Here is a 26,647-nt window from a genome sequence, read left to right as displayed (position 1 = left end):
GTTAATGTAGTGTAATGTCTATTACGTTACTGGGCTAGTTAGGAGTTTAGTATCCGTTTTCAGCACCAAGGATTCAAACCACACGAATTCTCACTGAGAACTCAAAGCGAATCCCTAGCACTGAATAACGATTTAGGTGTTACGAAGACATAACTAACATAATTAAATATTATTATTCTATTGACTCATGCCTTACAAGAAGAGAAGCTACATTAGTCACTTCTTTCTCTTAGCTATAAGAAGAAATTGTATTATTTCAGTGTAACAACAATACTAAATATTGCAATTTTATTGAATACAAGTACCACTATTAACTATGTGCCTTGAGTAACTTGAACGTTCATCGCCTCAGAAACAAAACCTGGCCATTAACACGTTGGCCGCCATGTGCATAATTCTGATGCACAAATAGTGTGGTCCAAAATACCCCCAAAATTTGGCTTGGCGGCTAACGTTTAAACGTTCTCTTGTGTTAAGCCAAAACCAGTCTGGGTTCTTATTGCCCATTTACCTAAGATCCTACTTTACATTATTACCATCCCATTTTACGTTTCGTCTACCAGCACGTTCTCAGGTTTCTTCACTCTCCCCAAGATGAGATGTTTCGGTTTTATTGTATAACATTCGGAGAAATCTGCAATTATTTTACAGGTCCAAGAGACTTTCTACTTTCGATTATGCAGTTCCGTGTTTAGTACTACAAATAAGGCTTCAATGCAGTAAAAATTGAGTGAAACGAAGATTTCATGCAGCAAGAAATAGTAGTAGTTACATGCAGCATAGTAGTTACATGATTTTATGGCAGTTTTTCAAATTCACACTTTAATACAACGGAAATGAAACAAATATACGCACATATTATTATTACATAAAACATAAGGGTATGCTGCCGACTTGATGTTAGAAAGTTACCATCATAAATCCAGGGAAAAACAGGTAGACAATAAAATGAAATTGCAATTTGAAGTTTTAATGGTTTTAGACCCCAAGCATTTAAATATTGTATTAATATTCACCAATTCTACATTTTCTGTATTATATTATTATTATTAGACTCCTATTATTAATATTATATTAATATTTATGCATGTACTTTTTAATTGCAGATACTACAAGTTTTTGTTTTTTATTTCTATATTCATTTATTATGTTGTATTTAAAATGTTTCTTTTATTACTATGATTTCATGTCTAAACTGTTCATTTTATATTTACTGTAATTTGTATTATTCTTGGGGCTCTAGTGGCTGTCAAGCTGTAGTTACCAATAAACTATTTAAGAATTGTTATTATTAATCGAGTAATAATAGTAATAGTAGGATATTGTTTTTGAAGTTAGATCACGTAAATAATTTTGTACCGATTAAAAATATATGTCAGTAGTCACAGTTTATTATAATATTTCTTTGGAAATAAAAGTACATAAACTCTGGTAGATAATAAAAAAGATGAATACCACTTGTTTCAATTTTTCCCGTAGATGTCAACCGACGGAGTACGCATGCTGCCATTTAACAGCGAAATGTCTATTTTCTTTGTCCCTATAAGAGAAAATGGGTTATTGATAGTAATCGTGAAGATGTTAACGGCGCTCTATCTGTCTATTTTAAGAGTTATATTGAATAAAGGACAGACGTACTAACATTACAATCTTACAAATCTCATTTCCGTGATACCAATATAAAATACTACAGTAAATAGGCTTCATGTGCCAGTCGAGGACTTACAAAGCTCTACAAAAATAATAAATAAATAAATAGCTGTATTCAATGGTAAATAAAAACTAACTTCGTTTTTGTCAATTAAGTTAAATGGTAAATAAAAACTAACTTCGTTTTTGTCAATGTAGTTAACTTTTTTTAAAAAAAATAGGCAGAGGGCAATCCATTAATTAAAAAAAAAACTTTCTGTCGTGGCCTTAAAAATTTCTTCTTTACTACCTATGACACAGCTCTTAAAAACTTCCTTATATTTGACAGGCAGTAGTTTAAGGTAGTTTGAAAAAAGTAGGAAATGTACAGAAACAAATGGAGGTATCGATTTTGGCGATTCTCGATTTGTCGCGGTTTATAAGTGGATTCCAAAAATTATAATTATTGGATTCCAAATTCTAATTCCGCATCCGTAAGATGAAGCCTACTACATATGCAACCAGAATTACATTTAGTTCGAGTTTCTATTCGCCAGGTAGCGCTCCTGTAATGCTTTAATTTTATCCTACGAGCAGCAGTATGAAAGTTAAAGAATAATTTTGTTTTTCTATATCAGAGTTTCTCAATCTTGAGGTCGCAAACAGAAGCGAAAAAGATAAATGTAATTAGGATTTAGTAGCGGGAAATTTAAAGATTATTTGTTATTTTGATAAGTATATCTTTATGGTCATACTTCTTGTCAAATAAAGCGAAAAATATTTTACAAATTTTTAAACAGTAAAAAATGGTATAAAAACAATTGGAATAAAAGAGGAACGAAACTTGTAAAAAGATCTCCACACTGGGATACCAGAAAAATACAATTACAACAAAAATTGAATATTTAAATAGAATTCAAAGCGAAGGCTAAACTAAAAAGATGCATATCTAGATATTATAAACAACTTTTACAATGTAATAAACATAAATTCCCTGTTTACTTTTCCCTGTTCCTAAGAATACCGTACAAACATTACGTCCCTTTCCCTGACAACTTTCGTAATTGTACTTGAATCTATTGTGCTCTGAATGCCTCATATGTTTCACAGCATACTTTATATCATCTAGAGAAGGTTAATCTTTATAGAACCAAGAAAAAAATAAACAAAAAATTCTGAAGTGAAATAAATAAATGTGTTAATTATTCCAATAAAAAACATTTACTGCTTAAATTAATCTGTACTTTGTATCAAAGAAATAAATGAAACTAATAATAATAATAATAATAATAATAATAATAATAATAATAATAATAATAATAATAATAAAACGTTTATGCAAAGAGATTAAATTCATTTACAATTATTACGAAGGTAATAATGGATTGCCGTGTATCTTGGAAAATGCTTTCAGTGCACTATTCTTTACTTTATTCACACTAACATGTTTTGGAAGTCCAAAGTATGTAATGAGTGCATAAGTTAGAGTTGATCTCCTTTCGTAAGCTTATCTTCAAGTTAAAGTAGTTCTATGATGTATGAGTGCGCATTGAACTTTACTATCCCTTTTCAGAAATATGATGCTATTTGAGACGTCCGAAGCAACATAATGCATTCAATTTTTCTCCACCGGCAATCGAATCCAGGACCCCGGACACAAAAGGCGTTGGATCAGCGGAAAGGACGGTAACTTTCATGGTTGCTTGAACAGCATTGCGTTAATTTTGATCAAAACAGTATTAATTTGTGGAAGGGTATCTCCCTTATGGTATTATATTCTACTACATCAGCATCAATGTGGTTTCATAATTTAAATAATCCGAAAATGAAATTGAATTAACATCTCACGGTCATGCTCTCAAGACTAAAATAGGTAGGTAATAAAAGTAAGTTAATAGTGATAATACCTAGGTAGAACAATTGGGAGAAAGTGGGAAGAAGTTGGGGATCATAATTTCCAATTTTTTTAAAAAAATAGTACATACTCTACTGGAAATATCCTCCTATTAATAGGAAAAGCCAAGTGATACATTACAAATTCAATCTTTTATACCTATAAACAAACTTCTGACAAATTTTACAACATATTAATACGACAAATGGTGGATATTTCAGTGTAAAGGAAATTAAATTGTACAACGTACTTTCATTTCCTTCAATCACTCTAAACAATAGATGATATTAAAATTATCCAACGAAACAGTAAATGCTGTGACATTCTGTAAAATACATAATGTTTTGAAGCAACTAGGCTATTTATTGCACTATCAGAAATGTAGACACAAATTTCATTTATGAGGGTCCGATTTTTGCTACTGGTAAAAGTTAATGTAACTTTTAATAGTAAAAGTAATTTTCGAAAGTATCCATTCTTTTACGTTCATCTTAACTTTTGGGAGGAAAAGTCTCGACCTCACGCACCTCCTTTAAGTTACGTGTCTGTGCGTTATCCATTACTTCCTCCAATTTTGATGAATATTGCAAATACAAATAAATGTAGAAAGTTCTTGAAAGAATTCTATTATAAGCCATATGCTTTCTTACATTCTAGACATCTAAAGACACAGTTTATTGCTATAATTTACTACGAGGCATCCAAATGCGCTATATGAAATTGCTTTCAAAGAAGCATTATATTATTTAATAGCATTTTAGCAGCACTAAATATCCAGCTTTTGCAAAATTTCCTTATTGTCTTATTACTGATTGTATATGCTGTATTAACTTGGTTCTGCAAAAGAACATGAGGAGTGTAGCAAGGAAATAGAAGTATTACTTTCACAAGGAAAGTGTTTTTTGGTAGTATATGGTTTAATAACACAAATCTTTCAAAACTCTGTTTATTCTCGTTAATGTAATTTTTTAAGTACTGAAGAAAATTATAAATGATGTAAAGTGTATTATAACCTATTAAGGTGTAAACAAACAGTGTACAATTGTAATACTTGAACTATTATTATTATTCGTTTATTTCAGTCTCGAAAACAAGGAAAACACTTGAAAAGATTCGCGTACATTTCTACACAGTTGACAGTTAAAGGATTGCGAACATAATCTTCTAATACAATGGAATATCTACGGTGACCACTCTTGATTATATAGATGGCGTTTAATGTATATCAATGGCAAACTTATCGAGTTAAAATGAGAAATACTGATATCGACAAGGTTCAATGACTTTACAGAAAATTACGCACATGGCCAAATTACAAAAGAAATCATGCGTTCTTACTGAATTTTTTTCAACCACCAACGATAAACATAATATTCATAGCATTAGTCTAGTCACTGTTTCTGAAAATTTGATAATAGTTACTACATATATGTATGGTTAAATGCAAAATACAAATCTTTTCAACCGAAAACTTGGAACACGTTGAACACGAATCTTTAGTTATGACTTCAATGATGTGAGTGTACTTGATTTAACAAGAGAAGAAATAATACCGTGAAATTTGTAGGTAAAAGAATCAATCAAATGAGACATCTTTGTTGAATGGAATAGTGTTCACGGGCGTTGATTTAACACATTTTCTGTTCATACATGTATTTGAACACATCATGTCTACCTTCTTGATTTTGTGCACATTAATGTTCATTGGAATAAATATGAATGTGTAAGTTATATATATATATATATATATATATATATATATATATATATATATATATATATATATATATATATATATATATATATATAATACAATTTTATAAATACAATAAAATTTATATGTTAATATTTAGTAGTTAAATTTGAATTAACATGTTCCACAATTGTTTTCTTAATTAATTTCAGTTAAATGACATTGTTCAATTTATTATGCTGCACCAAATGTATTCAAAAATTCCAGAGGTTTATAATCTAACCGTGGGACTCATCTTTAGTTGATGTCAATTTTGCATAAGAATATCATAGTCTTCGTTCTTACGTTGCAAAATGTAAGAACATTGCAGAATGAACTTTTAAATAAGCTATAACGATTCACAATTAATATATGTTGTTTACGTGTTCTTATTTTCTTATTTATGACTGCCTATATATTTAGACTAAAGTAGTTTTTTGTTACTGTGTCCCTTTTAGAACTGGAAAAAGAACGTTAAAAATGTGATGTGAGCTCAAAGATAAACTATATTTAAAATATTGCAGTTGATAATATTTGAATGAAAAATTCAAATTCGTGTTTATTAGTACTGTTGCATTAGTTACATAAAGAATGTCCCAATCAATTCAATTCCGTGACATGATGGTTCAGTGGTAAAGTGCTTATCTCTGGTCTATTAAGTTTCTGGTTCGAACCCCAAGCATGTAAGTTTGTGGTGGACAACATCGTGTCCATGTTTTTTCGGGATACTCCCATTTCCTCCAACATTTCCATACTACTAACTTTTCCATTTTCATTCACTTGCCTTAATCATCCGTCTCCCTTTCTAACCGGCATAATCGTGGGATGCTGAACTGAAAAATTTCATTTCATTATTCTATATTTCTAGAGAAATGTAAGTTCCAAACTACATCTGATGTCCGTAATGAAACTGAAACTGAATCAACCATAATCTTAATGTAACGCTATCAAACACAATTGGCTATTATTTTTACAATCTATGGTTTCCTGAAAAATCTTAAGTTAGAGAGCTCAATACACTTTGAAACTGCTTACTACACTTTTCATAAGACCGATAAGTTTTCAAATATACAATTTTCCTATTTAACAAACAAATCATTATATATAATTTGTATATCTATTTACCTTGCTTTTCTGTTCTTAGAATTTTTCTCTATTTGTTATTTTACATGAAGGAGGCATAGTATATATTCAATATAAAGGTAATGCCATGTAGAGATTTTCCATACAGCGCATAACAGCAATAAGAACAAAAAGAAGAAGAGGAAATAAAATGTAATTTCCTTAAGGTTGTAAACTCGCTATTTGTTACTGTTTTGCTTACGTTAGTTTATTTTCTGTTTGCAACGGTGTAGTGTTTAAGTGGATCTACATCCATAGACTAATTGTAAAAACAATGTATAATGCTAAATTTCACTTATGAATTTAAGAACAGTATTTTCTATTCATAATTTCATACATGTCTTTTTAACACTGTTAACTATAAATATTTATGATAAACAATTGTTTCTGTTGTTGTTGTTGTAATATTCTCCTTTCATTAAATATTATTTATTTAGCATTACTTATAAACACTGCGATTACTTATAAACACTGACAGAGAGTATGCATGTTGTTTTTAAAACATTACTTACGTATACATACAAACAATGTAGTAAATCTCTAGATAACATTATCTTTATATTAAATATTTAAGATGCTTCCTTCAAATTAAATAACTAAAAGGAGTAAGAAATTTGTAAAAACAGAAAGACTAGATAAACATATATGCAAATGTAAAGATATGATTTGTATACTGTTTGTTAAATAGGAAAATTATATATTTGAAAAGTTAATATCTATCGCTCTCGTGAAATAAAGCACTAAGTAGTTTCAAAGCACATTGAGTTCAATAGCAAAAGATCTATCAGGCAATTATGAATTGTAAAAACACCAACCAATTGTGTTTGATAGCGTTATATTAAGATTATGGTTGATTCAGTATCTATACTTACCTTTTCACTTATCTATTAGAACTTGCAGTAGGCTTAAACTTTTTGGAGTCTTGCTAGGGAGATCAGATTTAGTTTAAACGTATAATTATCCGGAGAATATAAGCTTAAATTACGTATTTATAATATATATATATATATATATATATATATATATATATATATATATATATATATATATATATATATATATATATATATATTTCTTTTATATTTTTGATTCTTCCTAATGCAACAACTAGTAGAAAAAAATCTTTTCAGGAGTATGTTGTTCTAAGGTTGTTATTTTGGTTCCAATTAAAATGGAGAAGTCCCATGCGAAATTCTAGAGTGTAACGACAATAGTTTAGCGATATTCTTTCTCTTTACTGAATTTTTTGGGTATAAGAGTAAATTTAGATGCAAAGTCAGTTAATAATGGTGGAGAGAATAAGAAGAAGTTCAAAGTAGTTTAAATCTATATTCTATATTTTCTCCACAATCATTCACTGTATTTCATTTAGGATAAGAGACGGGACTAAGCAGAGCAAAAATCCTTTTCCCTTCTGACAAAACGTTAAACAATATAGCACACATTATAGATTGTGATAGTTATACAAATGTGAAAAAGAAGGACTGTTTTGTTTGTTTTATTAGAGTTTTTTTTTTTTTTTTTTTTGCATTTACACTGCTTTTAGAGTTGGACCAAGAGTTTAGTCAGTGACGCTTTAATCATATATTTGTCGGTAAGTATTACAAGAGTAAGTATAATTAAATTTGTGTATTAGTATATATGTGTAAATACTAGTCATGGTTAAATTTAACCCTGTAATTTCAAAACCTAAGGGAGAGTACAAGATTCCGTTAAAGTAGATTATCTTTAATAGTGGTATTTTGTTTTATTTTTAAAATGTAATAATGTTACTATGACGCAAGAAAATAGAAAAAGAATTTAATTGAGTTCTAGAATTGATTCGCATTACTTGTAATTTACAAAATGATAGTGCTCTTTCTTGTTAATATATCTTTTATGTGAAACTGGGATAACATATACAAGGAAAGAATTTGACTTTTGTTTCTGAAATAGAACCAAAATCATCTTACCGCTTTTTGCCTTCAATCAAGATTTACTAAATGTCGTATAATGATTGTAAAACGGAGCGTTAAGTTTTCAAATACACACATCTATCAATTAGTTTTCTTATATGAACAATAGACATTCTTTCTTTTTTTAATTACTTGTACATTATTACTTTCAACTATATTTTTGAATACCCTAAAATTTGAACAGTGAGAAGCTTTTAAAAATTAATATTGTAATACTACTTAGCTCATGAACAAAGTGCGGACAATAAACTGATAAACTAATTCTCTTAATCTGGAACTATATTTAATTCTTAAATTCTGGTGCTAAAACAGATTATATTTTCCGGAAAATACAAATAAAGTTTCTTAACCTGTATTTTTTGGCAGCATTAAAACATACACAAATATTATAAATCATGAATGATTTATTAGGAAATTTGTCAACTTTTATTACTTCTCGGCGTTATAGGCTAGAAAGAGCTCTGACCTGCCAGTTGTCGTTTACTTAGGTATTGTGTGATCAGTGCATCAGCATTCTGATAGTCTTGACCTCAGTTTGTCCCTTCTTAATTTTGACAACTTTCCAATTATCTTAGGATGCTCGGTGTATACCGATAACTGTGTCTCTCGAGGATCAAGCCTGAAGCCTCGCGTGTCCACGTATTAGATTGTTTTTACGAGATTTGTTATTGATATTACTAATTTGCGGTCTATTATAATTACAATTACTGCTTTCCTGCTTCTAATTACTTTTTCATCTGAAAATAAAAAGAATGCTGAACATTTTTTTAAGTATATGACTAGCTTTCCCATTTTTGTGCTGGAAGTTCGGATTCGATTTCTGTAGTTTGGATAGAACATTCAGCAGTAGATCCCCGGCGCTATCAATCAATCAATCAGTAAATAAATCAATCTCAAGTTTGGCCCTAGAATTTATCACATTTGTTTTTTGTTAATTAGCGTAAGAGGAATTAGTTTTTAATATCTCGTATACATTGATTATATGTATAATTAATTATGTATTATTACTCCATTCCAGATCTTTCTTGCACGATTGACACAACAATTATTTTATTGAACGTATAAACTATGCGTTAATTGTTTAAGTGAATTAGTGTAAACAATACGTACATGAAGATGACAAAATATTACAATAATATTTGGATTACAATGAAATCAATACACAATTGTTGCCTATATTGTGTGCATGAAATTAAATTGCTAGTGATACAACTGTGTGCTTTAGATAAATGTTTAACTTACTATTTATGATGTTATTGGTTGACCTTACAATCTGGTATGATAGCAGAATAACCTTTAAAATATCTATCAATATATTCATTTATTTTTATTAATTTTTATGATTAAAATCTACTAGAGATCTTACTTTCTAAAATCGTTATATTTTCCTTTTGCTGGGAAAATTATTATGAAAATCTGAAGTATTCGGGGAACATACAGAAACTTCAGTTTCTTCAAAATAGAGTAACTTTTTTTTCAAAATAGAGTAATGATAATTGTGCAGTATAGAAGAAAATTTAAGTTCAGTGTTAGTGCCAAATTAAACCATAACCAGAATATACGTTTTGCGCATGGCAAAACGTTTGCTATAATCCAGGAATTCATCATCATAATAAGAATAGCACAAAATCTTACGTTTAACATATTAAAGAAAAATAATTGAAAATGTATTCATTCATTCTAATTAGTAAATGCTATTTGCGAAGCCTTTTTAATAATTCTCTTTCCCATTTGCACTTTGCAGTAACGTCAGTGTGTGTGTGTGTAAAGGATGAAAAGTTAGCTTGTTAGTTTAGAAGAGTTAGTCCAAATTTACTAGAAAGATCTAACATGTATTTGCTAATGTTACAACATCCTATTTAATCTATTTTTTTTACTATTGAAATAATTTTACCTAAATATAGATTCTAGAAGTATTTATGAAAAGTTTGTAAACAATATGAACATTAACTGTTAGTATCAATGAGTAGTTTTTTTTATTAAAGCTTTAAAACAGTATAATGTAAATTAGTTGAAATTCTTAAGAAACATATTTAAGAAGTGAAGGCTTCGCTAAATATTGTAATAATAATAATACTAATAATAATAATAATAATAATAATAATAATAATAATAATAATAATAATAATAATAATAATAATAATAATAATAATAATAAAGAATACCATTAATAAAATGTTAAATTCAGTAGAAATTTTGAACCAAGATAAGATTTAATTTTCCTGCGTGATCTTATCATGCTCTTGAAACAAAATTTGTTGATTTCCTCGAGTTTTACTTTTCGCTTCAGCATCAAAGCTACATAAGACGTGCACAACTTAAGTAGGATCCGTATCAAATGAACTCTTTCCAGGAAAAGAACCCGATTGTCTACCACAAAAGGCAAGAATGTTAACCGTTCAGTCACGAGAGAAATCTCTCCTTCACTCGCCAGCGAGATCAGAATTTCAATACAACTCAGAGCTATTCAGCTATGATTGATAGGTTGGATTGGAGTTTTGTGTCCCTTTCAGCGAGGCTGTGTGAGAAGTGAACCTACAGCTTAACGTCGGAACCGAACCACATAAGCTCCCACTGTGACATTCAGGTATGACATACAGATGAGTGTTCTTTTCTAGACTTTCAGAAAACTAAACTTTAGAACCTTTGGGGTCGCAGGTCACTTGCTATGCTACAAGTTGGATAGCCTTGGTCAAAGACATCCAGGTATTGAACAGAAACTCTGAATTGCTTATTATTGCGTTAACAATAATATGGTTCTTGTTCAGAAATTAAATTAGTTAGGGAGGATAGTAATTTGTTGTTCCGTTGTTTATCTAAAGAAAAAAATCTAAAATGCCCCTCCTCGACCGTTAAATGAATTTCTACAAGAAAATCTCTACCAATTTCGCAGTAATATAAACCTTAGAATCTATCTACCATGGATAAATTTAAATAACAATAAACTATATTGTGGTAAAACTGAATATTTCTATTCTTTTTAGATTAGAATAATTTCTAATCTAATCTTAGAAATATTCTAAGAATTTTTAGAATAACTTAAATATCTTAACTTCATGATTATATAATTTTGAAAGTTTTCAAACTTATCTTTAGATATATCCATGGATAACAAAATGATACCTTCATTTCAAACATCTTGAAATTTAACATTTTCTACAATGATGATTTCAGAGAATTTCCCAAGGGGAGAAATTTTAATACACAGGGGGTTAAAGTAGTACTACGAAACTGCGGGTAACCTCTATTAAGTAAGATCGAAGATTTGCTCTGGGGAGAATTTCGCAGCTCTGGGGTAAAATTCTTTCCTAGTGCAGGCCCTGAAAACGTAATTGCTTACTACGAAGGTATTCTGAAATTTTTAGTAGTTCGATATAAATTAGAAAAAAAATCAGCACTTAGATGTAGCCATGATAGAAGGATTCGAAAGGTCGCTACTACTTAGAAAACGATATATTAATATATTATTTTATATGTGTAAGCACCTAATCTAATTATAACGTTTATTGCTTTGAGTTTCTGAAAATAAAGAAAGAATATGTGGAAGAACTTACTACTAACACATAGCTTGATACATATCTTAATCATTTTGTTGATATTGAGAAAAGAGATCTACTATTCCTTTTCGTCATCATTAATTATACTTCTACAGATCATATTTTATTAGGACAAAAAAGGAAATAATTCTGAGAATGTTTTATACTATAGTGACATGGTATCTAAGTTTAAAATCTTATTATTTTAAAATCTGATTTTTATTCTATTATTATTATTATTATTATTATTATTATTATTATTATTATTATTATTATTATTATTATTATTATTATTATTACATTAGTTTTGTCAATTATGGAAAAAAAGGTCTAACGTTTCAATAAAAATATATGTAGTAAGTTGTTTTTATGTACTTATTAGGCACGCACCGAAAATGCAAACAGAATTACAGTTCACACTAACATTTGAATGAGAACTGGATCTTATGGAAAAATTTGCTAGCGAAGCATGTCAATGAAATCTTTAGTAGGTGTTACGTTATAACTGTACGATATAATTGCAATCTAGAAAAAATATTCAGGCTTAGATTACTGTTTTAGGCTTAGATTACTGAAAAATATTTGTTGCTAATTCTAGAAGGCTTATTTAATTTATAGACCAACGTTTTGTTCGATCTTAATTTTCATTTTTATCATAATAAAAATATTTTCATTGAAATCCACGTACTGGAGTTACATTCTAATGTACCTCCCAACCAATCAATGATAAATAAAACGTTAACATAATAATAATAATAATAATAATAATAATAATAATAATAATAATAATAATAATAATAATAATAATAATAAGAAGAAGAAGAAGAAGAAGAAGAACAAAAAGAAGAAGAAAAGTACTGTATAGTACCAAGAACTGAACAATAATTAAACAACACGGTTTTCTTATGAAATTAATACCAGTTGTCAGCTTTCAGGGTTTTTCTTTTTGTTGCGTTATTTAAGACAACGTGAAATCGACTAAATATTTACTGTTTCGACTGCTGAAAAAATGATTACAAAATACTTATAAAATATGTTATCAATCCATTTGATTTGAAATATATTTAATTATTGCTAAATTAATGCAATATTTGGTATTTGCATAAAGAAAATTAGTGCTTTGGACTTAACTTATGCTTTTCTTTATCACTTTGAAAATCAAAATTACAACTTTTTCTTTTGTTTATGCATTATTTGAAGACGTGAAAATTAAGTTAGTATGGAAATATTATTTTTAAATTATTCCGAAAGGCAATTGCTTATATTAATTACGTAATTTCCTTTTGATAGACAATATAATCCTTATTTAAAATTACAGGCTCTGTGTCAATGCTCATGAGAAATTTCAAAGATATTTTCAAAAAGATTGATATAATACGATTAGATGAAGCTTATGTTTATTTTAGTTTTCATCCTTTAACTTATTGGTTCATTATTTAAATAAGAAAATAAAAATACAATAATAGTGTAAAACCACTTACAATAATAGGTTTTATTTTCTGTCCTTAGACGATTATATTTAAAAAAAAAAAAAAAAGAAACAGTAATATTTCTTCTGTGTATTATCATCTAATGTGGGATTCCAACCGGTCAAAACTATTATGAAAATTTAACTGTTAAAAAAGGAAATCGAAAAGAAATCCAAAAATTAAAAGAAAATTCCAAAGTGGCAAAACTGTATGTTACGGTTTGTATCGCATCGTGTAAATAAGAAATCATAAGCACACCTATAGATCAATGTATTTATTTATCACATGCAACACCCCTTCTGCTTCTCAGACCAGATATAATAATAATAATAATAATAATAATAATAATAATAATAATAATAATAATAATAATAATAATAATAATAATAATAATAATAATAATAATAATAATAATAATAATAATAATAAAAGAATTTCTTCCAATTCTTTTTGGAACTGAACGTTACACCTAGGAAGTTAACTTGCCGTAGGATATATCGCGCAATATTTAACGAGTATCTATTTCTGTAAACACGTGAATGTTAACAATCAATGCACCTACGCTCATGTAATCCTAAATGACATGATCGCTATATATATATAAACTGCGTCAAATATGTATATAAGAAGTTGAATATGATATAAAAAAACTGCAATATAATGTAATCGTTAACACACACAAAAAAGAAGTGGAAAAAAACTATAGCAAAAGGGGGGAGGTAAACAAGAAACCATTCTCAACCCTCAATGATAGAGACTCACCCTTCAAGAGAAATAACGGGGAATCCCTTTCTTTCCCCCAATGGACACACGCACACAAACACACATTGAGATAGAAGGAGGAGAGGAACTCAGTGTGAAAGAGCGGGAAAAGAAAAACACGGAAAAATCACGTGGTTTGTACGCGTTAACGCGGTTTGTCTGAATCAGGGTTGTTTTCTCCCGCGGTGGGTTGCCACGGCAACCAAATCTCGAAAACCTACAACTGCGGCAAGTGGATGCATTTGATAATGCAGTCCGCTAATATTAAATGCACCAACTTAATTATGATGTTTTGAAGAGATAATTTACACACTACTGAGGGGGCGCGGTTCAGTGCAATTGGAAACAAAACTAACATAAAATAATTGATTTCATTAAAATATGAGAATTAATATATAATAAAATTGTTCATTATAATATAAATAAAAAAAATTCAATAAGAAATAAGGAAGATTTGCTTATTTAAATTCCGTTGGAAAATTTTTACCTGCATTTGTTGACTTCTTAACTTACAATTATACTTATTTTAATGGATGCTTCTTTCGTAATGCAGCCACACTGTTATGCTTAAAACACTTTTGTAGCATCTTGTCACATCACGAATTATTAAAAAAAATCACTGATTTTTTTCTTTTTTGTGCACTTAACTGGAAGATTGTACACAAACAACGGACGTCACCATATATCTCGATACTGCCATGCACTGTCACACATTGTTAACACAGATAAAATAACTGACAACAAAAGCACGTGACTTCCCACTGACTTACCTTACTCTGCGCAGCGTAATCTAATGCCAACATACAATCATTGTATCCATTCTCCGTCTTAATAGTTGTAGGCATAGGGTTCCCACAAAATTGTCCCAGCTGACTGACAGAGTCTCTGTACCAGGGGTACATGGTGAATATGATGTAAAAAAAAAAAATTAAATAATTTTTATTTCAAAATTTTTTTGTCTTCTAATTTTTTTTGATGATGTTCAGAAATCCCAGGCGCCCGGGTGGTAGTCACTGCATTGCCGTCACGGCCATGCCGGCTAAAACCAAACACTTCAGGCAGGCAGGAAGGCTACCGGCGTCTTCGCCAAGTCCCACCGGCACTGTTCTCGGTTTGGGTCGGCTGAGCTCGGCTGCACTCGGAATTCTGTAAAAAGCGGAGCGACAAAAATCAAGGTCGTGTATATTGGACACTGCCATCAAACCACCAAAAAACATTTTTAAAAAAATCAACAACCACCAAAACAACACTGACAAAAAAAGGACATATTTCTTTCTATTTTTTTGTTAACTACTAATTTCTTTTTCTTGCTGTTTTTATAGATACATCCATCATTCTAACATTTTTATGTTAAAAATATTAAATTCACTCACTCTATTTTCGTAAATTTATCCTGGTTTAAAAATATATGCTGAATTGCGGATTAAATGACCCCGCTCGCTATTAGATCTTCTGGTGGCTGAAAATCGACCAAGAGAAGAGAGTAGTACGCTGCAGGTGGAAATCGAAAAACCGAAACACCCGCGCTTCAGAATCCAGTGTTGCCTTCCCCTCCCCCTTCTCGCACGCTTTATCGCCCCGCTTTTCCCCTCCAGCTTCTGAAAGACACATCGGGACGCCATGCGCACCGAAACTCAAGCCCCGGCCAATGTCTTTCGGCCATGCCGGTTATTGGTGTAACGCGATCTGAAGTCAAAAAACACGGGCAAATGTAACGTCGCAGCTAGGGTAGCCCGGATGTGCACCGAGTACTTTGCCCCTCCCAATTTACGTGAGATGTTCACAATTATCAAGTCATTAAGCGGTCTTTCATTTCGAATGCACTGATCTGTAGGTCGTCGTCTTTGCTTTTGGTGTCCTTGCACAATGTTTCAGTTTTTCTTTCTTTACTTTTTTTCAATTTTTTTCTCTCTGTCTCTAAATTATGAGATTCCCTTCTTAAGAGAAAATATATTTAAGCACTAAAAGGACAAACTAACTAGGGTCAAACAATTAAGGGAGAAAATACACAATTACCGTATACAAAATATAACATAAATAAAAAGAATCTGATTCGCCAATAGTGGTGAATCTTTGAGATATTGTATTCAGTATGTTGAACAGACCCTCTTTTCTGTTCTGTTCTTTTCTTTTCTTTCTTTTTCTTTCTTTCTTTCTTCATTGATTTCAGCCCAAAACTGACCTTGTTGACTCACAACGAAATTTACTCTGTAAGGCTTGGTATATTTTCTACTGCATTAACTTTGTCTCTTTTAATGCTTTAGATTTTTATATTGGATTTTGCTCCTTGTCGATTAAATTAACTTGTCGCAACTAATAAAGGCTTAGAGTCAAGTGGACTATCTCTACATTCGTGAAATCATAGGCTAAAATTAATCACCTATATTTGAGATATTCAAAAATGTTTCTAAAGATACGAGACTTACATAGCTGATCGCTATATAAGCTCACATGGTGTTCTGTTTTATTTTTCTAATTAATGTAGTTTTTAGGACCAAATAGAGTCAATTTTAGGTCAGAATAAGCTATTTCTACTATGATCAGTAATGATGCCCATGAAATGAGAAATAATGTTTTTCTTGTCTCGTCTTTTTTTTTTTTTTTTTGAACTTTCTTTTCATCTCGAATTTCTCACGAAGAACTTCTTATCGTCTCGTGTTGATGCTCCGTAAGCTCGACTCATCTTGATTTTCTGCTCTGGTTTTGTAAATTTACGGCCTGGTATTTTTAAATTTTATCTAGAAGTTATTAGAATCCTTTTGCGTTACAAGGACTGATATCATGACATTTAAATCATATTTATTGTTGGAGTATATTGTGTAATGACTTGCACATTATTAAAAGTTAATAAATGCTTTTCATTTATTTTTGAGATATATAATTATACTGCATTTATTACTCATTTTGTGGACCATATTACATTTAAGTTTATACAAAATGGTATAGAATTCATCAGCACACAAAATAAATACAAATACTTAGAACAATATGAACTTAATTACTGTTGTGTGTGTATATATATATATATATTTGACAATCCATCAAAATTTTATTAATATTTAAATTTTTCAACATTTTTTCACCGAAAATGAAAATTACTTCATTATTATAAAAATTGCAACATAAGTTACAAAAATATATTTTATATATTATTAATTAGCAGAAATTGCGTGAGTTTGGTGAGTGGAAGGTGCTTTTCATTATATTTGTACAATTAATTTACTAATTGTGGTATGAATCATGTAATACTAAAACAGTGTTTAAGATCTACGATTTGGGTGAACTAGTGTTGTCCCCGAGACTCGAGAAATTTTTCGTCTCGTGGGGAACACTAATGATTAGTTATAATTAATTATACAACATGATTATAATGATTAATCATTAATTATAATGATTAATTATACAACATGATTAAACGTAATGATGTTCTCCTGAAACATAGCAGAAATGAAACTTGGCTACTAATACATTTATATAAGGTGGAACTACTGTTTGATGTATTCAAAATGCAAGAGCTTTTAACGGGAATTGAACCCGGGCCTCCTGCACCAAAAGTATGAAGAAGTATTATTTAGCCCTAAGAATACTTACTTTGACGAATGTTAGACGTTTTAGAAAATAACTAACAAGGAAGAGCTATTTCAATTTGGGTCTCAGGTGCAGAAAGTCCACATTAACTCTAAAGCATTCGATTTGAATATATACTAGACGCTAAAGAAGATGATTCAATTTTGAATTATATCAAGTAAGTAGCAGATCTTACATAGGTAGATAGTTTTTTTTTTTTTTTTTGCGTGTATAGTTTTGGGGATCGACTTATAATGTGTTCTTAGATTATTTGGTGTTCATTCAACGTCATAAGCAATTGTGAAACTACTTGACTTGAAAAAAAAAAAAAAAAAGCTTACTCTAATCAAGAATCTCAGCAATAAAGGCATAGGCGGCCTTAGTCTTTGCGGGGTTAGGGCAAGGGAGTCCCGTGGGATCCTTCAAGGTTGGATGACACAATATCAAAGGAAATAAGTATCAACGAAAGAAAATCACCTATCAAAATATGGACATGAAAGTATAGAATTACTCTCGATTTCAGTGGTGTTTTCGTTTACGAATTGCAATCTTACAGAGAGCTGTTCAACACAATTGATATCTGAATCAAAAACAATACAGAATAATCAAGAATAATAAATAAGACAGAATAATGCTCTAGCTAGAATTGAGGTTTGTTCGTAGTTAAAGAACGAGTGTTGATGACCTCAGAGGGCACCTTGTTGATGGGTATTGATCTACAGGAACAGGAATATTACAGGATAAATTGAAGGCCAATGGGACTTAAGTAATACACAGAGTATTTAGATGGAAGCAATATTTTTATTCATGAGGCATATGTCGGTGTCCTGTAGATGGGGCCTTGTAGAAGAACTGTAAACGATTAGACTATTTTCTAAACTTCAGAATTTTCTTAAATGGCTCATAAGCTGTTGTCCATAAATATTAAAAAAAAAAAAAAATCAAGAGTAATACTCTGAAGCGACGGATCCCGGACAGTTGCCCGGTTCGCAATATATAAAGGGCACTACTGAATAAAAATGATGGGACTCGGGATGTGCTGATCAGTTGTCTGTTGATCAGCTTATGCCGGGATTTTATTAGGATCAACCTAGTGAATCTTATAAGATTCTAATGTTAGTCCGTCCGTCCGTTACTCCACATGATAACTCTAGAACAAAAGTGAGTTCTTGAATTCTATGTTTTGCAATAGATAGCTAGAGCCACATCTTAGTTCATAAGTGAAACCAATCTGTTAACATCCTCAAGAATAAAAAAAAATTTAACGATGGCCATTCATATTCCGTTCATTCATAGATGTATATGTGATCCTCTATACTGTCTTTAGCAGAGTTTATTTTATTTTATTTTTAAAATTAAATCACTAATAAGTACTATTCGTGAACTAGAAATCTTTTCTTTAAGTTGAACGTCGCATGATTATCCCCGTTAGGCTAAGGGAGACGACGGGAAGTGAATGATGATGAAAAATAGGTAGAATGAGAATATGGGAGGAAACGGAAGTACCTCGAGAATAGCCACGGACACGATATTATCCACTACAAACTTACTTGTCCGGGGATCGAATCAGGGGCTCCATGGACCAGAAACAAGTGCTCTATACTTAGCCCCCGTGCCCCCATTGTAGGGGAATTAGAGTAGAATCAAATTATACATTCTGTTGTCAGACGGAATCCAGTGATTTCAGTTGGTTAGATTCCTTCGGACGTTTCAATTTTTATTTTGAATGTTGTGTAGCAAAATAATTTCTCTATTTTCTAGACAATTTCAACTATTTTTTTTCTATTTCAACTAGCATGTATGTAAATTTCTTTTACCTGTTTTAGAATCTCTTATTAATATTGCAAACGTTGATAATAAGTTTTAGATATACTAACTGAATTAACAAAGAATCAAACCTTAGTCCCGTTCTTAACTGCAGATGTTCTAACACTAATTAATCAATTTAATACCATACACATGAACAAATTTTACTGCAAATGAATTAGTATATTTGAAACTTATAACTACTTCTCGTTTGCCTTACGCTAACTGCAAGAGTGAATAGACAGTCTGATTACAACCTTCATTTGTATGAGCATTCAATATTGTCAATATTTTATTAATATCATACTTTCATGAAAATTATCTGGAGAATATCTTTAACAATGATGACTAATTTTGGGTACGAATGACTGCAGCTGGTACCACGTAATTTGTTATTTTTTAAATATAATATATTCTACTTATCGATGTCATCGTTATGGTTATGTGTTACTATGATTACTAAGTACTTGTTCAAGAATTTATGGATATATGCTTAGACTACAGTCATTATTCTATACGAGAATAAAACATTGGTATGTTTTAAAAATCATTTATGTGTTTGTGATTTATGGATGTGCAATCTGATAATTGAATTTTGAATTTGAAAATACATCAAATTTCTTGTTATTTATTGTCATAACCAGTTAAAGAACATATGGGTTATTTACTTGCTCACTTATTACAATCAAATTGTCATTTTACATTTGAAATGAAATGAAATCTTTGAGTTCTACGTCCTACGGTTATGCCGGTTAGGCTAAAGGAGACGGTGATGATGAGTAATGAAGGAAATGGTGGAATGAAGAAAGTGGGAGGAAACGGGAGAACCCCGAGAAAACCCACGCACACTCATTTTACATTTGAGACATAAAGAAAGAAAAAGAATAATTGCAGGAACTCTGCTATATTTAGAGGTACCATTAAGAAGTTTGCCTAATGGAACTGACAATTAACCAAGTCTTAATAATGAAAGTGGAATTCGAGCTTGTGCCTTCTTATAGTAAACAAGAATTGACAGAGAAGTAAAGTCATATCCTGTAAGCCTTAGCAACACTAACATAAAGATACTTAAATTTTCAATAATAGAAAAGATATAACATCTCTAAAACAGCAATTTTAGTGATAAATTTCTTGCTTTTTTTTAAAGCATAAAATGAATATTTCAATTTTAGCTTCTCTTTTACTTTACCGTGGGAATTAATTCATACCACTCCTCCTTCGTCCATTTTATGGTACTAATTTAATTCATGAATATTTAGTCCGCAAGTGCGTAATATTATTTTATTTCCTCCCTAAGTCATTATTATTAGGATCTAGAAAGTAGTTTTAATCAGAAATTGAACTTTTACTTATTCTTCTTCGTCTTGCTATAATAATAATAATAATAATAATAATAATAATAATAATAATAATAATAATAATAACAATAATAATAATAATAATAATAATAATAATAATTATTATTATTATTATTATTATTATTATTACACACTACTACTATAATGACATATTATCCTTAAAATTCCTGTCAGGTTTTATACTAAAGATGGATAGGTACGTGCTTAACGCTTCATAACATTCCGCATTTCTTCTTTCATTTAAAAAAATAATAAAAATACCAAACGCTTCATCTTCCCAGCATCTATATGATGAACATTCCAGTCGTTGATATCCAGGATAGTACCTTTGATTCTGAGAGAGCACTTCTTCTATGAGAAGATATAGATACACACGAAAGAAAATTAGGTGTGCAATGATGATAAAATTTGGTCATTGGCTGAAATATTTTTGAAGGATGCCTTAGTAGTTAAGTGTTTAGTAGGCCTGCTTTTTAAGTATGTGGGATTACAGAAATTTCAGATTTGTTTCAGCAGAACATAATTGTAGAGCTAGTTGAATAAGAGTAAAGTCTGACTTAGAAAATCCGAAGTTGAAAGTTGATGAGTTGACCATGAATAACTATTTTGAAAATGCGTCTCTGGTTACCCATAGGCTTTCCTGTCCTGTATCGATAAAGAGTTAATTTATTTGTAATACAAAACCTTGGTAGTGTTTTATCAACACAACACACCGGCTTCAGTCGCATGAATTTATTCTATTAAACCAAGTCATATATCCTAATTACCTCGTGGTATTGTAAATAACATCAACCGAACATAGAAGAAACATATTACCATTTAAAATCGTTCTTCGGTCTTTCGTGAGCTTGACTACAATTCGTTTAGACAAATGCCGGAAATAAAAATGTTAGAAAAATACACTTATTGGGATTATCTTTGAAGTTTTATAAAATAATTGGGTTCTAGTTCCAATTTCAAGACAAATACCGAATTTTAACGTAAGGATAAAAACTGTTCATATGAAAATTCGCAACTGCTATTATTATCTGCTTGGCAGTAAATGACAAATCTCTCTACACGATCTCTGCTTTATTTTATTAGCTCTGCTTCCCATAGATTAGTCCTCCAGCTTCTAAGGTACTTAAGATTCACTTGCGAAAGAGAATGGCAAAACAAATCTTATTAGTTTCAGTTATTCATGACTCATGGCAACCTTGCTGCAACTTTTAAAGAATAATTCTCAGTGGTTTTGTAGCAATACACAGATACCACGTATATTCTTCTATTGGCCGTAGGAACGTTATATAATATATTGCATTGGAAATGACATATTTATTACAATTCACTTCGTATATGCTGTCCATCTTTTTCATTATCACAGTCCACCGCTTTCACATTCATCTCCTTTAGCCTACAGGGCACATCATGCGCCGCAACCATTTCGTCAGCATTTTTAAGTTTATAATTTCCAGACAAATTCGACATAAATATGAAAATTAATACTATAATAATAACACATGGTACTATATGGTAATGTATGGTTAGCGAAAATACATTTGGTACAATGGTCCTGGATTTGGTTCTGGTAAGATCACAATATTTTCGGTGACCACACACCGCTCAATTGAAAGAGGCATCTGTCAAATCATCGTAACGCCTGAAACTCTATGGAGATTAATATGTATTAAAATAGTAATTCAAATGCTAGTAAAAAATATTACATATGTGAAACTCAGATCATGTGAGTTCATAATAAACAATATTGTGTTATAATAGTTCTTTTCTTTTGTGTGCTTTTTCTCCATTCCACTTTACTCATGATAATTCCCTTCCATTAATCATTCGTCTTCATTAATCAGGACATAAACATCTGATGTTAAAGTAAAAATTTCACATATTAATTTTTAACTGATTTCAGTAAGCCATAAAGAAAATTACATATTGCTATAGATGTGAACCTGTAATATAACCTGACATGTAGAATACCCAAAACGTGTATGAAGCATTTCGGTGTTATATTTTCAAGGATTTTTTCCTTAAGACACACGCCCTAGACAACTTCAATAGGTAGTTGAGGAATTAATATTGTATTGCATTGCGCGATTAAGATTCTGGAAGTCAGATTATCTTGTTCTTGGGGGGTCGCGGTGGCTCAGGGGTAGAGCGTTCACCTCTGGTGCATGGGGTCTTGGGTTCAAACCCTGCTCCCTCCAAGTGAACTTTGTGGTGGACAAACACCGTGTGCGTGGGTTTTCTCGGGGTTCTCCCGTTTCCTCCCACTTTCTTCATTCCACCATTTCATTCATTTCTCATAATCACCATCTCCTTTAGCCTAACCGGCATAACCGTGGGACGTAAAACTTAAAGATTTCATTTCATTTCATTTTCAAAAGTAAATAACATGGGGAAACAGTTTTAGTTTTTTCTACTCTAGCTTGAACAGCGCTTGCCTCTAGTGCACGAGGTCATGATTTGATTCACTGTAAGATTGCTTCAGTCACAACAAAGAAGTTTGGATCCTACTTTAAACTGAAAGCCTCATCCTATATTGCTTTGCTGATGACGAAGGACAAAAATACGTGGACGGTCTTCTTAACATCCATTAACGCACCAGAGGAGAACCACGTGACGCGGCGAAACCCAGATATGCCAAATCTGTTCATTGGAGGTTGCACCTCCCCAAAACCAACATACAGACTATGCCGTTCAATCATTGTGGAGTAGCAAGTGTAAAAACATATCATTGCAATTGAAAATTCCGCCACGTGTGAACTACGTAATATAATTCGATTTCTCCAAGCGGCTGACGAGTTTCCTGAAGTTCCAAGATCAGACAGTTCAAAACCATATTCTAGCCCCTTCACATACCAAATGATTCACGCCTTCATCATGATCGTCTTTCACCAAAAATTTCCATCCTTGGCTACTATTGTCACGTAATTTGGTAAGTCTTCTTTTAAATTTTCTGTAGCACTTGTGTACACAGCAATCACTTAAAGTTCCTGTCATCATTCGACGACGAATTGGGCTGTATTATGCCTTTCCGCCTTGATAAATCGAATTACGTCATGCAATGTACCATTGACGGAGTCTTCAATTGCACTCAATGTGATTTCATGCTTGTTATTCCACAATTATTGAACAACAAAGGCTGTCTTTTGGTATAGGGCATATGCGATCTCCAATAAACAGCTTTGACCAATCCGTGTTTCGCCCTCTCATGTTCTTCTCCGCTGTCTTAACGGAGGTTGAAAAAAATGTCCTAGTATAAATCAATTAATCATGTGCTCCATGATACACTCTGCGAGAAACACTGCTTTTATATTGCCTATCATGTATGCAAGCCAGTTTCACAAAAACCTTTTGGGTTGCATACCTTTAAGGGTCTTTTCGAGAATAAACAGGCAATTATTTTTTGAATAAATAAATACATGTAATAGGGCTTATTAATTACTTCGGGATAATATTGTTCATTACCTAGGTATCCACAGCGAAGGTAGCAGGGCAGTTGCCCTCCCTTCGAAAGAATTTCAGTTCGTCGAAACACATGTCAAAATTTATTAATTTGTTTACTCACCTATTACAGCATTTAGTACATTAACTGTAGTAAATGAAGTAATGCAATGTGAGTCAGTAACAATCTAACAATTGTTTTACTTGTAATCTTATGTGTATTAAGGTATCATGACTTCGTTTGTGTGTCGGCTGTGCTGGCGTTTTTATTCGTTAGTATATAATATCACAGTAATGAAATAATTTGTATATTTGGTCGAAACTTCCAATTCACAATCCGTAGAATAACCCACGTGGAATTTTTATGAAGTACATGGAACAGTTCTTTGTTATTAATATAAAAGTCGCAATGGCACTTCGTAGTCTCAATTTTTATGACTAATCCCTATTAATAAAATGAGTGAAAAAAAAGAAAAGAACCATTAAAACAACGTGCTTTTACATATCACGGAGGAAAGAGTATATGTTATATGATGTGTGCCACTGCAAAAACAAAATGACCACAAAAAATACTTAAGAAGAAATGCATGATAAATTATGCAGTAGTTAGCAGTAGTATATGCCTATTGATAATTTTTATAATATTTGATATAATTTTAATAATTATATTAATAAATAAAGGAATACACTGTGAGTGATCGGCTATTTTTGTGAAAACAAACACTGATGAAATCTGCTAAAACTTTGTAGAAACATTAAGAAAATCTAAATTTCAATCAGAGTATGTCTGGAAATCTTCAAATATACTCTAAATTTCTGTGATAATTCTTATATATGTTTTGATTTAAAATACTATAGTAAATTTAACAGTAGTATATTTCATCTATTTACAATTGGCCTTCTATTATTACTCCCAATAATAATATACAATATCTTCAAAATAATCATATTTATCTCGTAGTATTTATTTGTGTCATGCATCTAAATTCAGAGCTTACGTGAAACGTTACTACATTTGACTGTTTATGACTAAGCGTAGCTTATACCACTTTGATATCATGGCATTTTTTTTATTAAATTCATTACAGCCATTCTTTACTTAGTCAGGATTTGAAGTCGTGCTTTCAGATCTTTTTTTAAAAAATAAACGATTTACTTATTGATAAATTGATTTAGCTTGAGTAATTGAACAAAGGAGAACAGGCACAGCCATAGATTTTCTTCAGTCCTTTGAGACGAAAGGAGCACAAAGCAGGGCAACAGATGCCTGTGAGTACTTAGAACAACAATTGTATTAGCAAATATCCCAAATTATTTTTATTGCTTATTATTTTTATGTAATGAAACCAAAACTGTATATTGTCATAGACATGACTTACACATTAAAAAGTTTGTTTGCAGTACGTATCAAACGAAACTTTGAAGTATGGAAAATTAGTCATAAATTTTGGCAGTGACGATGGCCAAGAGGCAAGGGGTTAAGTCTACACTTTAGACATATTGCAGTATAACGTAGGTCAAGTAATATAAAAACTATCCTTTCCCGTTTTCAAAAAAAGAGCTTCCCTCTAAAACTTTCTCTGTCTCTTCGTTTTCCCTCCAAGAAATTACAGCTGGCTCATTACTCTTGTTAGGGCTTCCATTTGATAACAAAATTGATCAGATTATAGATTGTTCTACAAAATGTATAGATGTTCAACCTTTAACTATTTATTCTAAGCATTAAGCTTGTTTCTTCTGATAACTTTGGTAGCCGTTGAAGTTTTTCTCCTTAGGATTTGAAACATTGATGGGAATCTGCGTATTTTATTATGCCTAAATGTACGATTCTCCTTTCGTTTTCCTTCTGTTTCTTGAAATAAATAACATTCAATCCAAATAATACATATTTGGATAATATAACTATATTTGTAAATTAATCAGTATAAACATTCTGAGAGCAGTATTTTTCAAGGCTTTATCATATTTTTATTATAAAATTAGTTAATAATTGAAACCGTATTAAAAAAAGTATAAACTTTGCAATATAAAAAAGGAAGTCCAGATGTTCAAACTTAAATCTTTAAATTCCAACTAAATTTACGTCACTGCATTCCTCGTGGATAAACAACAGTCAATATTAATTCCTTTAAAAAAAGAAAAAGAAAAAAGAAAACAAAGGGAAAACGTCTTGAAGAAATACCAAATATTCTTTTTAAATTACCCAAGAAAAAAGTATTTATAAAACTGTTATAGAACATCTATTATTTTTCTATTTTTTATTATCTTGGAGCCACCTACCTTTACTGATCAGCTGTAAGGTTACGAAACTACGCTTTTTTTTGTTTACATCCTTTTGAGTTCTTTTTTATTCAAACCGGGGTGGGGGTAACGCCAAATCTC

At 30.8% G+C, this 26,647-nt stretch overlaps 1 long non-coding RNA gene across 1 annotated transcript in view; it reads right to left on the bottom strand.

Annotated features, from left to right (window-relative positions):
• Positions 1 to 1,421: 1,421 nt before the first annotated feature.
• Positions 1,422 to 26,647, bottom strand: part of LOC145671893 (uncharacterized) — a 319,786-nt gene continuing 294,560 nt past the window's right edge. Inside the window, exons 4-5 of the long non-coding RNA XR_014128559.1 lie at positions 14,870 to 15,245; positions 1,422 to 1,540 (exon numbers count right to left, since the gene is read on the bottom strand). This is a non-coding gene — a long non-coding RNA (uncharacterized LOC145671893). The remainder of the gene's footprint in view (positions 1,541 to 14,869; positions 15,246 to 26,647) is intronic.

The sequence above is a fragment of the Thermobia domestica genome, chromosome 15 (genome assembly GCF_964235325.1).
Source record: "Thermobia domestica chromosome 15, izTheDome1.hap1.1, whole genome shotgun sequence".
In the NCBI taxonomy this organism is placed as follows: domain Eukaryota; kingdom Metazoa; phylum Arthropoda; class Insecta; order Zygentoma; family Lepismatidae; genus Thermobia; species Thermobia domestica.
This window is presented reverse-complemented; position numbering and strand designations above follow the sequence as displayed.